The following is an 18,308-nucleotide window of genomic DNA, read 5'->3' as shown; positions in this document are numbered from 1 at the left end:
AGATCTTCCGAGAAGCTGGCGCCCCTTTCATTGTTTTCGATGTAGAGGGGCCAAAGCGATGAAACTCGACCTCAGCATCGACCTATGAGCGAATCTGTAACCATAATTACTCACCCTAGAGTTCGTTCCAACTCGGAAACAGTCGAGGGGGCGAACGAGGCGTCCGATGCTTTTTTGTTTCAATCTTCCCTATAATTCCGTTTTCTTTCAGCGAGGCACGCAGTCGGATCCTACTCTGTGATTAAAATTTTCAGCTTTTTCTAACCTCATTTTTCTCTCTCGGTTTCGCTCCGAGCTTGCATTCGCAGCAGTGTGTGCGCTTCCCTTTCTTTTTTTTCTCTCCACGCGCAGAGCGCCTGGCGGCCTCTGGTGGCCGGATTGTGTACGAAGCGGGAAAGAAATTCGGGATGTTTCGGGAGCACGTGGAAGGGAACGCTGGAGGAGAGAGAGCGACGGCGGCTGGAAGCTGTTTTTTTTTTTTCTCTCCCCAAGACGGCAGTGGTGGTTCCGACCGAGGAGGGAGAGCGGCACGGTGGCGAATCTTCCCGCCCGAACTCGCATCACTTCGCGCCGACGCTCAGTCGCCCGCAGGCGGTGTTCGAATGCGTGGAGCACGGCCAGTGACTTCGCCCCGTCCCGGATCGCGCTCATCGCGGTCTCACTTAAGCGCGCGTGCTGTGCTTAAGGGAGCGTCGGGAAGCGTCCGCACGTGGCTCTCCCTCGGCGTCATCTCCGGTGCCCGCGAAAGGCCGTTCTGCTGCCTCTCGACTTTGACAACGCCAGTAGCACGTGCGGTTACGATATAGAGTCTCGTTTCTTTCGCGCTTTCGGGACCGCTGTTCCCTAGGAGGTCTGCTGAGCTTGCGTTTAGGGGACCGCCTGGAAAACCTCCCGTTTCCAAAAAAAAGGGTCCGCTGCAGCCCACAAAGGAAGCTACAAGTCTTCGTCTCACGTTTCTAAGAGGCCCCGATTTTCGTGGACAAGTACCCCAGTGACGCTGCAAAAGACGCTCGGGCGGAGCAATCGCCGACCCTCAATCGGCAGGCTAAACTCACCTGTAAGATTCAACACCCCACCACCGCGGGACCTTCTCGGAGCGCTTGACGTGTTGTCGGTCGCCCGATGAACAGTGGTCGAGGACTGTATGCAAGTTGCTAATTTGGACCTCGGTGAGCACTGGATAAAATAAGAAGCTCGGGAAGAAGTTCAGCAAAGCAGTTTCGATTGCTCCTGTTGTCTCCGTTAAACAGGTGAGCGTCCGGTATTTCTAATATCATTGTCGTGCTGTTGTTGAGATCACGATCCCTTTTGTGACATTCTGATGTTATTTTTCAATATACCATCTGCATTAGTTAAAGAGCTGCAATTTACGCGCCAGAATTGGCGGTGGCTCGAAAGACTGGTGTCGCGAAAATCGGAACGTTGCATTTGCAGCTGCTAACAAACTTACGTTGCACTTTTGTAGGGTAGATCTGTATTTTGTAGCCATGTAGCGCCGCATGTCTGCTGTATAACTAGTACAATTCGGGTGTTTATTTTTCGATTGTACAAGATTTTAAGAAATATGGCCTGTGTTCGATAGCAGAATTCTAATCACTGAACTGGATTGCTAAAGAAGGACATTACTTTCAAGAGAAATCGAAATGCATAATCAACTAAATAAGAACGCTTCTCTAATTAAATTATTCACTAATTATTTCATTACAAGTATACTGCAACATACTAATTGTAACCTCTGAGTTTGTAAGGCGCTTCCAGTGTAAATAAACTCTAAAGACGGCACCAGTTTTTAGTTATGCGCCGTCAAACTAGCGGTAAAAGTACAATGTTCCCCTTGTTCTGTTAGCAATACGCAGCTTTATGCGTTGAAGCGCAAGAGAAATTAGACCGCCAGTGTTTGTCGTCTAGAACTTAGGCGCTTAAAGAATGCAAACTTGTGTCATTCGCTTAATTTGTTCCAAGTGGATACTCCCTGACAACTCGCCAGCTACCATTGGTAAATTGCAGTGTCTTTAAGCAATTACTTAAAAAGTGAATTTTCGAAGTTTTGTTGATTAGTTGCCTATGCATTTCGACTTCTCCTGCAAGTTCTGTCTGCCTCTTAGTCTTAGAGTAATTTGGTCCTAGGACTGAAATCGTGTTTTCTGCGATAGGCGACTTTTAAAAAGTCTGTGCAGTAAAAAAAATAGAAATAAACCCCCGGTATACGTGCTTCATATCGTGTAGTTAGGTCACCGCAGTAGTTTCAGTGAAGAATTTAGCCCTCAGTTAAAGGCCATCTTTTTCTATTTAAATGATATATAGAAGAAGTTGGCGCCTTTATGGAGGCATCGGCTACTCCTTGTCACTTAGCAAAGGAAACAAATATGCTCAAAAAGAGCGAATAACATCACATAAAATGACACGCAGCAGAACATCGGATGTATAAACACAATCCATTGCAACAATACATGTATCAGAAAGTATTCTACGCGAGTTCCGCAAACATGTGCATATATAATGTTAAATGTATTGAATGGCCAAAGCACAGAACACAAGTAATTACACATAGCGTAAAGAAAAGACGATCACCATATAAATCAATTTTAAACATAGAAAAACATTTAAATCACTCATTTACCTTATTAGGATAAACTGAAATTGAATATTTCGCCAAAACGTTTGTGTCTTGGAAAAGCTTTTTCAAAGGAAGTGCTCTTTCCCAAGGGACCACTGTTGGCCATGCAACTAGCATGTTTTTTTTTGTTGTTGTTGTTGTGGGTGATCTTCTGTTTAAAAAGAGCAAGTTTGCTTGCGATACACTTCGTGGTGAATCATATTGTATGCACTTAGGTGGATACGATGCACATGTTCGTCTGGATGGCCACAAGGAGACTGCGGAATTGAGACATGTTTTGTCTTGTATAGAAAATGTCGCATAGATGCAGTGCCAAGCCGTAGGCGGCGCACTAATGTATCGAATTTTCTGTTTTCTGTCAAATTCGAAGTAACTGATTGGTTTATACATGAGTCCGTAAAATATAAATCTGCTTTCTTAGACTGCTGATCAAACCAGGTGTTTTTGTTGAGACGACAGGATATCTGCATCGAGAGCGGACGGGTTTCATTGCGCGAAACAGGAAGGTTATTTGCCTCTGCGTTATTGTGCACCAGATTCGCAGCTGTCTCTGCTGAAGTGCTACCAGGAATATTACAGTGTCCGGGTATCCATTGAAATACGATTACGCAATTCGTTTCCCTTGCTTTTGCGTGTTCTTTGAGTGTCTCATAGAATAGCTATAAATGTTTCTTATTGCCTTGTAGTAATGCGAGAGTGGCTTGTGAATCGATAAAGGTAAGCCGTCTTTGGGAATCTTTACTGATGTTATGAAACACAATGCATACACGATGACACATGGTTCTGCCACGGTGGAAGATGTCTCACGGGATAATTTAAGCGCTTGCTCTAGAGCGAAATGTGGACTTACGAATATTGAAGCCCAGGAATTTTTTATATGAACCGTCTGTATACACGTGGTTGTACTGCTAATATAATGAGTAAATTTGGGATAGCGCCAATTGCTGTGCGGCTGCCATGAACACCCCTCTCTTAGATATAACCCCGTTGACCGATAATACTATTTTATGACTTTATAACATCCAAGGAGGGTAACTAATATGGACTTTTCATAATTCAATTATGATGCGTTATGTTCTTCAACAACATCGTGAATACTGATTTTGTTTCGTTCACTAAGCGCAGGTTTAATGGCTTTTCTTCGTGTTAAGACGCGATAAACACGTTGCCAGTTTTCAACCGTTCGTGTGACTGAAAATGATGGATTGACGAGGTTCAGCAATTACCAGAGAACTCGAGGTAGCCTACGGTACCCCAAGACACACTCACAGCCCCCTTGCCAGTAAACGTTGAAGACATTCCTAAGAAGTTTACGATAAACCAAGGGGAATAGATGCCGAATAATCTTTTTTTGTTTTGTTTTACAAGCGCGCTATAAACTTGCAATAGTAAATAAACTGACCGTTACGTTACGAAACCGTTACGTTCCAGCAAACTGATTTACAAGAGGTATGATAAAAAAGTTTGTTTTAATATCTCTATGCGCCCATTCGCGTGCGTGTTTATAGATGTTGGATAATATAAACAGGAGAAGTATTTGGTTTCCTTTATTGTAATGTTCTTCAAGAATTAGGTTGTTCGTTTGATGAAATTTTTTGTACGGGAACGTTTGCGCGTATCAGCAGCACCTTTCGCTCCCCCGATCGGCAGTCTGTTACAAATAAAGAAATAAAAAAAAGCACTGAGCAGGGAATGAAGCGGCATCGCTATTTAGAAACCAGTTCAAGAAGAGCTTGTTATCGATTCACGAACTCTTACTTTCGCAAAAAACGACCTGTTAAAAAAACTTTCGCACTACGACCGTGATGAGAACATGTCTCATGGGCTAATTTATATATAGCGTTGGGCCCACCAGCAAGGGCGAGTGCCGTGCGTCATGCTTAAGGTACTGGGGAATCATGTGCATTTTTCAAAGACTCCTACTATTGAACTGGGAACTCCTCTGGACATTGCGACAAGTACGTCGTGCGCTGTGAAGAATACTTTATGTCAGCACTATCCTCATAGTATGCTGACTACGAGCACGTGTTCTAACTTTTGCGTTATAGTTCTTATTTTCTTTCTTCTTACTAACTGTGCACTTATGCGTGACATGACCCGCCGTGGTTGCTCAGTGGCTATGGTGTTAGACTGCTGAGCACGAGGTCGCGGGATCGAATCCCGGCCACGGCGGCTGCATTTCGATGGGGGCGAAATGCGAAAACACCCGTGTACTTAGATTTAGGCGCACGTTAAAGAACCCCAGGTGGTCGAAATTTCCGGAGTCCCCCACTACGGCGTGCCTCATAATCAGAAAGTGGTTTTGGCACGTAAAACCGCATAATTTAATTTTTTATGCGTGACATGCGCGTACTCGGTGAAAGCGATGGAAGTTGATTATCCCCATCAATACGCCAGAATATTTTCCGTAACCTAGTGAATTAGTCGGAGTGGTGTTCGAAGCTGTACCTGGTGCGCCTCAAATCTAAAGTCAATAAATTCGTTTCGCAAGAACAACAAGGTCACATTGCTTATAGAAAACATATAGTTCGAAAACCAGGATTCTCAAAGGAAGGAATTAATTAATGCTCATTCGAAGTCACAAAGGATTTATGCTGCACAGACATTCTGTGTTTTAATGACTGGCCCTGGGAGGCAGATTTGTAGCCATGTGCTCGCAGATAAAAGTGAAAAGAGGCTACGAATGCTGGAAGAAGGCTGGATGTAAGAGGGGAGAGGGTGAGTCCTGTACACCTAATTTCAACCGCGGTTCGTTGGCATGAAGTAAGTCCTAGGCTATGTCAATTCGTAAAAACAAGTGAGCACCAGCGAACTGTGACAGCGAACAATTTGTTACTGAAAACGGCGCGCCAATGATAAACAACTCTCAGAAACGAAACGCATTCTGCCATACGGCCATGAATACTCATAACACACTATGCAGCCATGTTTGCAGACCCGTAATATTTTTTTAGTTATTTTACACATCTGTGCCGAAAAGTTCGTGGGGCTCTATAACGCAAATTATGCAAAACTTTTTCAGAAAGGCCTTGTTTTTGTTAGACTTCAGGAAAAACCTTATCTAACAAAAGCAAGGATCATTTTTCGTTAAAGGAAAAGTCATCTAGCCTACTCTAGCACAAAGCTACAAAGGAAACCCATACGGTTTTCTCAGAAATAAAACTTCGTGTTGAAAAAAAAAATTCGTCCTGGCCTTCGAATAAAACCGGGAATCAGCGCACTCAATGGACATTCTTTTTTTTTTTGTTTTGTCATAAACGTTCCTTATTACTTGCCGGGCTCCGCAAAACTCACTTGCCTTATGTTTTTGCTCTGTGTTTAGATATTGCATTTCTTCACAGAAAAAGAATCGCAATATGTCCCCGCGCTGTTTCCCACGCGTTGAAGCAGTTATTCAATACGCCGTCTTTTTTTCTGTTTTATTTTATTCATATGTTTGAATGTGCACTCTTATACTATATCCGGCTTTTTTCAGAGATTTGTACAAAAAGAAAAGTCAGACTGTTTTTCGTGTAGCCAAATTAGGGTCACTGTTATGTGCTAAGAATTTCGGACCTTTAGTCTGTGATAACGTCTAGGCTGAGCATTGCAATAGCTTTGTTATTCATGCTTCTTGGTTTCTCGTATACTGCGGATCCTTCCTTACATGATGTTCCGCTTTTTGTTTCTCTTCTGTAAGAATACTGCCTAGCCAACGAACATCGCATGTCAGCGCATTTTGATATACGTGAAGCACTTAAACTTTCTCTAGATATCTGATTTAAAGGAATTTGCTCTTCTGAAGCTCTATAGAAGCTATCAAGAAAGAACGTGAATATGGGGATCATAATCAAGCATGACATCTATTATAGGCGCTAAGGCTATTGATTAGACCGCATTCTTCATTACGACGTTGTTCAGAAGACAACTTTGGACAGCGTGTGCTCATACCTATAAATCTATTATATATAACAGTGCACAAAAAACAAAAGTTGTTCTTGTTGCCTCAGTTTGCATAACAACAAATTGTCCAAAATAAATGAGGAACCACAAAGCGGTGCCTGCCTCGTTGTCATACTTAAAAAAGTAACAAGTAAGGCAAAATATAGTGAAATATGGCGGCCACGATACAGCTAAATAGTTATTTCTGGGCAGTTGATATATTTTTTGGGTGTTCGTGCGTTAAATATACGATGGGAGGGGCCGCATATATAACTGCACACTGTCGGCACATTGTTCAGAATTTTTGCTCCTTGGGTAACCCTAACTTGGGCAATGTGCACTACGGGAAAACCCGTTTCAAACTTTCATAAGAGAGAGAGAGAGACAAACGAAGAGGGAAAGGTAGAGAGGTTAACCAAGGACGTGGCCGGTTGGCCACCCTACACTTGGGGAGGGGAAAGGGAATAATGGATAAGGAGAGAAAAGAAATATAATTGTCAGGCACTCACAGTCAGTCGCAGAAAAATCTCCACTATCACAAGCGTTCATACAATCCAGTGTCCTTCAAGAAACGCAGAAGGGCTTTTCTGACCTTTTGCAGGCAAGAACACAAGGCCATAGCCTGAGGATCTCTTCTTCTGAGAGCGATCTGTTGTCTGGCAGGTTGAGTTTCGCTTGTAAAGAACGTCGTTGACTGTCAGAGGATGGGTAGTGACACAGAAGATGCTCTAGAGTCTCATCGCATCCGCACAAATTGCACGCCGCACTGTTGGCCACTCCTATCAGGAATGAATAAGAATTTGTAAGCGCGACGCCCAACCACATGCGGCACAGCAAAGTTGCTTCGCGACGGGAGAGTCCAGGTGGCAGGCGAAGTCCCAAGTCAGGGTCGAGAGAGTGCAAGCGTGAGCTGGTGAAACCCGAAGAATTGCATCGTAGAAGTGTGATGTGGCGAGCAAGTGATTTAAATTGTCGCGCATTATCAGTTCGCACAGAATTCTCCCGCGACCTCAAGCTCTGGACGACTTCGATGTAGAAACAGCGCTTTGAAGGAACGACGTTGTTGTGGAGGCGAGCGAAGATCCTGAAGAGTTCTCCACATGGGGGATAACGGCTTGCGAGGGTTCAGCGATTCGCAGGAGCTTTTCCATCATTGATCCTGGAGTTTGTTCATCTCAAGCTGAACTTTCTTCTGAATGCGTCGGGTTTCTCGCAGGTCATAAATGGACTTAGTACGCTAATATCGTCGTCTCTCGGTTGGCCGGCGGATCATCCGATGTCTCTCCAATTCTTGCTCGAAATCTGTGCGTCTTGAAGATGTTGCAAACGTCCGCGTAAAAGCCTGCAGATCTTGTACGACCATGTCTTCGAGGGGCATGGAATGATCATGTCTGCACTTTTTCGCGATCGAAATTTGGTACGCTTGCCAGTCTAGCTTTCTTGAGAGCACAGAATAAGGAGAACTGTCAAGGCCTCTGATAGTCATGTACGTAGAAATATGGTCCCTACCATGAGTTTCAATGTCTGTGAACCATTGAACTTTGGAACTTAAACTATGCGACACTGATGACAAGTCCAAGCAGCTGCTGTCACTCCTCGGAGATACGTTGGGCTGCCATCGTTCAAAACTCTTAGTCCAGGCTCGGCAGCGAGATCAACGAGGTTCGTGCCTCGTTGATTTGTCCTGAGGCTTCCCCACAGTAGATGATGGGCGTTAAAGACACCTATGGTTATCCAAGTGCCGGGAGTTTTTGTGAGTATGTCCTTTAGTCTGTGTCGATCAAGTCGACGCGATAGGGATATGTGGGATCCCATGTGTGTGAATTAAGCTTTCTTCTTTTTAACACGGAGACACACGTACTGATTATAGTAGTGAGGCTGCACTATTTGGTGAACATACGTGAGCTCCTTGCGCATACACACAACTTCACTACGTTAAATGCATGACGAAGAAAAAAGTGATTCGTAGCCCGACAGTCTAACTGTGTTTGAATAATGAGGCTCACAAATTATGATAATGGGGAACTTGTTCTCAAAAACAAAGTGCCGAAATTCTGACCTCCGTGACTGCAGACCTGTGGCATTCCATCGAAGTATGGATACACACTTGACTTGGTCCCGGAAATGCCTCAGTGTTTGTGGATTGCAAGCCACCTTGTTACTGTAGACCAGCAAGTACTGGCTCAAGGGAATCCTGAACTTGCAGTGCGCATTTAGCTGATAGCGTTTGCATAGTATTGAGGAGTGCTCGGATAACACTCACCAGCGACCCCAGCATAGCAATGACCCGCACATCTTGCGCAGCTTGATTATCTGTTGTCAAAGTTGCGCTAGGCGGTAGTCAATTCTGTCGCTTGCGGATAGGTGTGCCTGTTGTAGTGCAAGCCAAGCAGCGTCAGATTCGTTCCGAGTCTCGACATTCTTCTTGTCTTGAAGCTGTCGGGTGCTTGGCGGCGTTGGTGGTGTTGGCGGCGTAAGGAAACGCTCTGGAGGCAAAACAACACTTTTTTCTTTCTTGGAAGTGCGCCGTCGAAGGGAACGGCGTCTTTTAATAGTCGTTATAGCTTCCTTCCGTGACGAGCCGTCTTCTACCATTTGTCTGAAGATTATTTTCTCCTTCTTGATTAGTGGGCAGTTCTTTGATGAGGGATCATGATTTCCATTGCAGTTCCTGCATTTCAGGGTAGTCGCCTTGCAAGATTTTGCTGTGTGGGGTTCGGCGCAGCGCGGGCAAGCTGGCTTGTTGTTACGCATGTTACTCACGTGGCCCATTCTCAGACACTTGTGGCGTTGAAGGGACCTGGGAATATAGACTCGAACGTCGTGACGAAAAATACCAAACTTCACATAAGATGGAAGGCAGTCGCCCTTGAAGATCACCTTGACACAACGGGAGTTGCCTATTGGGCAAACTTGCAGTACGTCCGTAGCGTCAGTAGCTGGTGTAACCAGGACAGGTAGGTCAGCATTCAGTATAGAGATGTCGACATCATATATGACGCTCGTTGTCGTGCCTCTGTCCTGCGGAATCTAAGATCTCACTCTGATGTCGCCAAGCTCCGTAACAGTTCGAATTGTACGCAAGTGGCCGCGTGCTCGACGTCTATGGCCAGGATGTTCTTACAGGGGTTAATTCAAGTGCTTTTTGTCTCATTCGGCACGAGAGATTCAAGTCGTGCCGAGATTACTTGTTGATTCATGCTTCTCAGGTTGCCTGAAGAATCAGCGGGAACAAATAGTACAGTGTTGTGCGGCGGACCACAGGAAGCCTTCGCTGTTGACGTACTTGCTGGCGAAGACCCACCGGGGATAATCCTCTTTGCCTTGCGCTTCGCCACAGGGACGAAGTCGTCGTCGCTGTCATCGCTACTCACCGTGTACACTTCAGTGCTGTCACTGGTGGTGTCATCTCGGCTGTTCCGCTTCCTTGAAGCCGACGTTGAAGGCAATGCCATGTCGCGCTGCTCTCCAGGCATCCTAAATGTGCGTGGCTTGCTTTGGACAGGAACCACTGCATACTGCCTAGCCTGAGCACGGCCCTATTGTGCATACGTACGTTGCTGTTCCCCTTGCCACTCATCATGTTTACGCTGCTCTTCGGGAGTCCTAACGCTGCGTGGCCATTTCATAGTCCTATGAGAACACAAATGAACTCAGTTGCTAGGCAGGTTCGTCTTTTATCTACGAAAGTGTGGTTACGTTACTTCCTGCTTCATATGCTACAGTTGCCGCTTAATTCCTGGTAACTGCTGCTAATGCAGCCGTAATATCTAGCTGGAAACGCTTGCGGCGAACGCTGTGGGCGAAGGAGAGCTTTATGCTTCATTTTATTGTGCGGTCGCCGCAGGGCATGCGTTGCCGCCGCCGTGGATGCACGGAACCTGGCGTCATCTGGTGGTGCCACAGGGAACCCAGCGGAACACGGCGCGCTCCCTCCCGCGTTGATTGGTTGAGCTTTTGCCCGCGGACACCACAAAAGCATTGGGAGTAGACGTACACAGCTTTGCTTTTATATGATACTGCCTCCAGAACAGGCGTCGTAAATAAAGTTTCTTAGTAATATGAAAAACATTTCGTGTACAGCCGAATAGGGAGGACCATATTAAAGCCGCAATATCAAGCAATCCATTGGAGGCGTAGTTCGTACAAAGTCTGATACGGTTGTGCCTTGACTATGGAGCCACAGTGTATAACTCTGCTACGCCTAGTGCCTTGAAGACGCTAGGCTCGATTCACAACTTGGGTATCCGTCTTGCTACAGTTGCTTTCAGGAATAGTCCTCTGCAAAGTATGTTCGTTGAATCCAACGAATGGCCTCTATATCTCCAAAAGACATGCTCAAATTTCTCCTACGCCCTGAAAGTTAAATCAGATATTCAGCATCCATGTCATTCTGATACTTGCAACATGTCCACTATCAGGCTGTTCCATAACCACCCAGCCATTCAGCCTCCTGTCCATCCTGTTGGAAGCATTGTCATAAAGAGCAGGGGTCCCTGCTCTAGATTACCCTAGCGGCTCCTACTCGGCTTCCACCACCTTGGGAGTAGGGGACTTTTCAGTATGACATCTCTGTCATAGAAGTATCTGAACGAGCGCCTGAGGCACATATATATTCACATTTCCTTGAAGTTCAGGAAAAGTATTCTTGTGCTGAATTTTAGGGAGATGCTTCGAAGCGTCCTGCTGGTGTTACTTACGCAGCCCTCGCACCGTGATTTTCAACATCTGAGGCACTAAACCCAGGCACACTATCTTTACAGCAGAAACACACGCTATGCTCTTCGCTATTCAACACATAAGGCTCACAAATATCGCTAAGGCGATTGTGTTCACAGATTCATTAAGTGTTGTCAGAGCCCTAACAAGCCTACGAAAACACAACTTCGTTTTTAATGAACTGTCCAGCTTGTTGTGCTTTGCATATATGTGCAAACAAGTGATTGTCCTTTGCTGGGTGCTTGGCCACAAAGGCATAAAAGGCAACGTAGCAGCTGACGGAAAAGTTACGTCAGTAAATTATGCGCTCAGCTAGAAATATCCCCACGCATGAGACAGACCTAAAATCTTTTCTGCGCTCTAGGCTGATGAACCATTGGCAGGGATAATTGGATACTTAAGTATGGAATAAGCTACACATGATCAAACCAAAACTAGGCAACCGGGCAAGTGAGAACACACCACGGAACAACACTCGTAATTTTTGTGATCACTGAAAGAGCAAAGGTGTAGAAAAGTTATTGTTTGCCCCCCCACGACAACCCAGTGCCTGTGGCGTTGCGCTGCTCAAGGTCGAGGTCGGGAGTTCGATTCCAGCTGGAGCTGCCATATTAAGATGGAGGTGGAATGCAAAAACGCTCACGTGCCGTGCATTGGGCGCAGGATAAAAAACCGCGCCGGTGGTGAACTAATAAGCCCTCCATCCCCCGTCATACGACGTAACTCATGATCAGATAGTAGTTTTGGTACGCTGAAACCGCAGAAAGGATTTGAAAGTCATGTTCTGTCCTCTAAGCTCAGTAGCAAACTACATCGCGCGGGACGCTCAACTAGAAGGTTTCTCTTGTTAGGCCTAAAAAGCTCAAAGCATAACGTCGGATTCGTACAATTTTAGCCAGACGCTCCTGACCAGTGCGCAGTGAACTAGCAGCATGGAACTAGTCGCACTTGCAACATTGAACACTTAACAGCACGTAAAGCGGTATTGGTACTGAATTTTATGTGAACACAGTTATTCTCAAATGCGTACGAGACAATATTGCGAGTGTCTAAACGAGGTTTGTACCTGCGTACTCATCTGTGCTGTTACAGAATAATTTCTGCTGCCACACTCAACATTCGCATGTAGTGTTCCTCCTCTGTCTACGTGGGTTGATAATGATGATAAATAATGATCGCCATCAGCAACAAGCACATAAAATACGATTGTGCTGCGCCTTCCTCCTCATCCTTTACCTGCTTTCTTTTTTTTTTTTTGCCCTTTTAAGGACAGAATTTCTATTTGCTGCTGTTTCCATGCTTCTCTATTTAGATCTTGTGTATGTCCATGAAATAATAACTCGCATCAATTGCGTTCATTGTAAAAGCTGCTTGTGTTAAATTTTCTAGCGTTGGGGTTTCGACGTGTCTTCGATTATCAGCCGGCGCTGAATGAGAGCCGAAAATTACGCTTCCAGCTTTCAGTATGAGACACCGACAACAATAATCGCGGTTTATCCTAGGTTTTTCGTAATTCAGGTATGTATTTATTTTATGTTTAGCTTTATGTATTTTCTGGCTTTATGTTTATTTATTATTTTGTGTTTTAAGTTTGGTGCTACAGATTACCTTCTGGAAGCAATGTCTGTGTGGTCATCACGAAGGCGTAGCCGAGCCGAAGTCGATCCTTCGGCCGTCATGTTATTTCCCAGTTTGTCTCAGCTTCTGGAGGGTTTTTTTCCCCCAGTTCAGCATTCTCTTTCTAGATATGCGACGCTTCCAAAACACTAAAGGAAAATAGAACGCTATGATCACTGTAATTTCATAGCGCCCGGCTATTTATTATTTTGAACCAAAATGGCCTCCTATTGACGCCACCGGAGAACTGCAATGAAGAGAAGGCAAGAAGGCTTCTAAATATTTCTTGCTTATTGTGCATTTTTTAAAGAAATCGCCTTGGCAACGTCAGTGGTAACATTACTAGCTCAGCCCACGTTTCTACATTTCGTTGACAAAAAATAGTAAACTTTGTCGCTCTTTAGTACAAGAACGTTGGACGTAAATGGTTGCTACGTGCTCGCACTAGGTAATTCTGTGAACCTTTCCGACATCGCTATGGCTAGAGGTTAAACGCTTCCATGAACTTTCTTCAAAGCAGTATTTCTTTTCCCGTGGTCTGCTTCAAGTTTCGATAGCTGGCTGACACCAGGATGAAATATGGAAAAGGCTCCTTGGAGTGAGTAGAGAAAAGGATTGTGAAATATGAAGCTTCGAAACCGACACCAGAGACCATTGTGTTTACGTTGACTTGGATTACCTCTTGTCAAAGCTGACAAGACTACATTGTAGCTCCAGCTTTTTCTTTTCAGACTGGTATAGAAGTTCGGGAATGGTCGTAACTTGACGGAGGATTGTAACAGAGAGAGAAAAAACGTTTATTTTTACGCCAATGTCTGGCGCTCTGAAAGCTGTAAAGGCAACTAGCGTTTATTGCTCTTTTTTGGCGTCCATACGGCGGTAACCTTCAACTTGGCGCTGGTTATGGTTACCTCGTTTACTAAAGCCAGCATGATTGACTGAAGACTCGCTGGTGGTGAGCCATTATTGGCCGTTTGCCGACCCACCTCGGTGATGTGATGGCGCAGGAGGTCAAAACCTCGCCTCTTTGTTGTTTATTTTTTATTGCTTTTTGGCATTCTAGGAGCGACATCACGTACCAGAGTGTTAAGAGTGCCTTTTTTTTTGTTAATGTTTCATAAATACTTCTTTTCGACTTGAAAACGGCACGATTATGACCACTGCTTGTTACTTATGTATGTACAAACGCTGTAACGTTTGTAAAGGTGCATGTAATGGTTATTTTTTGTTTAGCCATTAGGTAGCGTGAACCGAGGTAACAAGGGCGTTATGAACATTTGCGGGGACGACACCAACACAAGTTCAGTGCCAGGCGTCATGTTTTCAAATTATGTTTCATGATAGCTGGCACCACAGTTACGCGTTGTTGGCTCCCGGAAATTTTAATTGGGGTCGTCTAAACTCTAGGTATTTCATTACTTTAGGCCTCGTAGTAGCATCGTTTAGGTCAACCACTGCAATTTATAGCATATAACCGCAGTTTAAAGCAGAGCGTCGACTACTTATAACCTTAAAGTTTGCACTTCTTTGAAAGCTAACGTCTGTATATCTAAGTACGACCTACGATGGCAACGCGAATGCAGGTTCACATTTAATATGTTGCATGAAAAAAAGAAACGCAGCATTGCTTCCACACCGAGGGTGTTTGTTTATTTATCTTTATTTGGTTATCACACATAAAAAACAATCGCAGAGAAGAAGGGAGCTGGCTGGTAACTTTAGAGTAAAGAAAGGCGTTTTAAACCACTGCTGTCACCCGGCTTTCGCCGCAATTCACATACTTCACGTCCGTACAAAGCACACTGTTTTTCTTTTTTTTGAGACCATTCTCAGTTTCCGCAGTAGTGGTAGGCGCAAATCATGCCCAACGTCTAGTTTGTGCTGGCGCAGTGTAGGGCTTTATGAAGTTAACTTTCTTAACTTTTAAATCCCTGAACGGCAGCTCGTGCTAGCCGCAGTTTCTTCCGTTCCTTTCCCTTTTTAAGCCTACACAGCTGCGCCACTTTGACGGCACTCAAACCCAAGAGGACACGGCTAAGCCTACTAGAGATTGCCAGGCACCTGCCCACTCTGTTGGCTTACGTGCACCTGAGCTGCGCGAGAAACACCTTCAACAACGGATCCAGTTGTTGGTCGCGGTGGGGCTATATATACATCCAATAAAGCGCGAAGCGGGAGCTCTGCGTTTATACAAAGCTCTCCCCACGGCAAACTGCATTAGGTTAGGTGGAGTTTGCGCGTAAAATCCTGTTACACGTACCTTGGCCTTCAGTGAGAGAAATCTGGTTGCAGCTTATGCTGTCTGCTCTTGTTTACAAGCTAGGCACCATGAGCCAAGAGAGCGAATTAGCATCAGGACAAGCGAAATAAATAAATGTTATTCCCGGGAGCGGCAGTCGTTTAGTAAGAAGAAAAATACGATTTTAGCCAGCTAGTATACCTAAGAAGATAAGATGGTGCGCGGTAAATTCGTCATCCTTGTTCCTCTTTTTTTTTTTTCATCGAGAAAAAGCCCTCCATTTCGCTCCCCATAGGACGTTGCCCTTTCGTTTTGCCAAGTGTTTTCGTGCGAAGCAATTGCAAAACGCTAAGCAAAACGCTAAGCTAAAAAAGCAAAACGCTAAGCTTTGCGTTTATACAAAGCTCTCCCCACGGCAAACTGCATTAGGTTAGGTGGAGTTTGTCATCCCCCCCCTCCCGTTGGCACCTGGGCATTGAAAACGTCACAAAAGTAATTTAGCTTGGTGTGGAGCTAGCACCACGTCTTAGCACACCTTTGCTAAAGCGCTTCCTGTTGAGTATGCGAAGAAATTGTGCAATTTAGTAAAGTACATCTACCTTAGACGCTTATATTGACTATGCATTCGCCTATGTTCTGGTGTCTCGTCACCCGACGTAGTGTACGGTGGAATGAATCTGTTTCAGAAGGACAATCTTAGTCTATAGCTGCACACGCGTACAGTATAAGGAAATGATACGTAGCTTATCCTAAAGTAAATAAAGAAATCTGCTTCTTGAAATAAATGCCAAGGAAAGCTGTTTTGCAGGAACTAGAAGTGAGGGTTGGAGGGGGAGGGGGGAAGAAGCATCCTGGCAGTAAAACGTCCACTAAACGAAGAAGGCGCGATAGGCGGCAGGCGCTGATTCCATGTTTGGCTAGCCGACCATCAGTGCACCGACATTTCGAAGGTTCAATCCTCACTGTTAACGTTATTTTGCTGTTCGTGAAACAACAGTCAGTCGGTAAACAACATTTGTTATATGCACGGTAAGCTTTCGAAGACCGTTTCTCCCACTGGCGCCTAAAAATAATGTTTCAATGATGCGCTCGATATCGTCGAGTAGTATCTTCCAAAGAAGCGGCAATGTATACTATACGACCAACTTATTAGTTTTCTTTTCCCCGAGCTCTCAAGCGGAAACTTGTTCGCTTTCCTTTTCGTTCTGGTCTGCCTCACATCTTACACGAAGCCCAATACGCGAGAAGGCAATATTGAGGTAGAATAGCAGCTTGGGCTTGTTGGTTTTCCATCCTGCTAGTAACAGCGCAAAATGTAGACAAGGGACGAGACAAGAAGACACCACAAGCGCTGACTTTCAACAACGTTTATTCCAAAAGAAACACGGCTTCTTATAAACATTGCCCTCACGTGTCGCAGTCACGTGATCACACATCATGTGAAACAAGCACTTTTTTTCTCCTTTTATACACTCAAGATAGCGGTTGCACGTGCAAAAGCTCAAGTTCTTTTTTTGTCAGTAACAAGGACGGCGTGCTAACGCATTGGTCACGAAGTCTAGTAATCTCGGCCGCCTCAATTATCTCCCGGACCAGCTGGTCATTGTGTTTCTTCAGCACTTCACAGCGTCTAAATTCTGCGGCGCAATCTTTTGAGGGGCAATCCCTGATATGTATGCCAAGATTCCTGTTAGCCTGCTCGACGCTAAGTTTGTGTTCCTTCAGTCTCTCATTTGTGCATCTAGAAGTTTGCCCTACATACCTTTTTCCACATTTCAGAGGTATTGAATACACAACGGCTTCCGTGCACTCCACAAAACGATTCTGGTGATTAGTCGTGCACCCTTCCTGGTTTGTTTATAAGAAGCCGTGTTTCTTTTGGAATAAACGTTGTTGAAAGTCAGCGCTTGTGGTGTCTTCTTGTCTCGTCCCTTGTCTACATTTTGCGCTGTTACTAGCAGGAATATTGAGGTGCGGCATGGGGCGTGTGAGTAAGCAAAGTGAGAATTCAAGAAGCTACAGAAGGGCAGAGACAGGGAAAGCCGGGGAAGTTGCACCCCTGCCATCGGTGTCGAAAGAAGCGTGCGAATGACAGTTTATGCCTCGGTCGAGAAACATACGCGAGAGAGCCGGAAAGATCTCTCGATATACGAGGGGAATTTCATATCATTTTAGGCCGATAGGCCACGAGACATGCATACAGTCAAATTGTAAAGTTATGCTTCTGGTGACATGTTAGCTCTACGTCTGCGAGTCGTCTGTCGTACCGAACTCTCTGAGGCGGGTGCGTATCAAGGCAAGATTTATCTGAAATGTAGCGTAGAAATTCTTCAAATAGAGCTCTGTACAGCTGAAACAAAACACACAGATGTGCCCCTTGTTTTCCCGCACATGAATCTCAGTGCATGGGCAACCAACGACAATTTCTTTTGTCGTTGGGCACGCGCAATGTGGACCGGACGAGAGATTTTCAACGGTTATTTCCCCCAAGAGTCGATTGTTGCTTCAAAGATAGACATCTGCGGGAACAATGCTATTTGCTGTGCCTACACCAGCTACTGCTTGCGGTGCCAGTTGCTAGTGCTATTATTTTGATTTACGTTGAGGATTAGCGTCATTCCGCGTTCACTTCTTGATTAGGCATTTCATTTGCTGGTTAGGCTAGGTCTATCATAACTTTATATTTGTTGTAAGCGTTCAATTTGTGTTCCGCATCTCGGATTCTTTCTTTTTTAGATACTAATTAGAAATTTATCATGGAACTTGCCAGAACTGCTGGAATATAATTTAGAACGTTCAAAGCACACTCGTTTTGTGCCATAGTTTCCTACAAAAATAACTAGAGCAAAATGCGGCGCTAGTGTCTAACGGGCGCAGGAAGCATGGAGGTTGAGCCAGCCTGTGAATGAAGGGCAATACATGGATGTGCCTCGACTTCGTCCTTCTGGCTTCAAACGGAGTTGCGACTTTGCAAGCGGATCATTTTTAACGAATAATCGCGTTCTGGTGGACTAATTCCCTATTTTTATGCTTGGGTACAGAGACTCATCACCGAACTTACCCAACTGCTTGCCTACTGATTTGCGCGGATTTGTCAATGCAGTTAGAGGAGGCGGGAGTATGTTAGCCACTGTTTGACGCAGCCATTGATAGCAGGGGAACAGCACAACGCACTCCCTGTTGACCGGCTTTCCT

At 45.0% G+C, this 18,308-nt stretch overlaps 1 protein-coding gene across 1 annotated transcript in view; it reads left to right on the top strand.

Annotated features, from left to right (window-relative positions):
* Positions 1–245: 245 nt before the first annotated feature.
* The window catches only part of LOC126528013 (glycine receptor subunit alpha-2-like), a 112,410-nt gene continuing 94,347 nt past the window's right edge, over positions 246–18,308 (top strand). Inside the window, exon 1 of the mRNA XM_050175857.3 lies at positions 246–1,250. The gene's annotated coding sequence lies outside the window, so the exon portion shown is untranslated. The remainder of the gene's footprint in view (positions 1,251–18,308) is intronic.

This window comes from Dermacentor andersoni, chromosome 9, assembly GCF_023375885.2.
Source record: "Dermacentor andersoni chromosome 9, qqDerAnde1_hic_scaffold, whole genome shotgun sequence".
Lineage (NCBI taxonomy): Eukaryota > Metazoa > Arthropoda > Arachnida > Ixodida > Ixodidae > Dermacentor > Dermacentor andersoni.
This window is presented reverse-complemented; position numbering and strand designations above follow the sequence as displayed.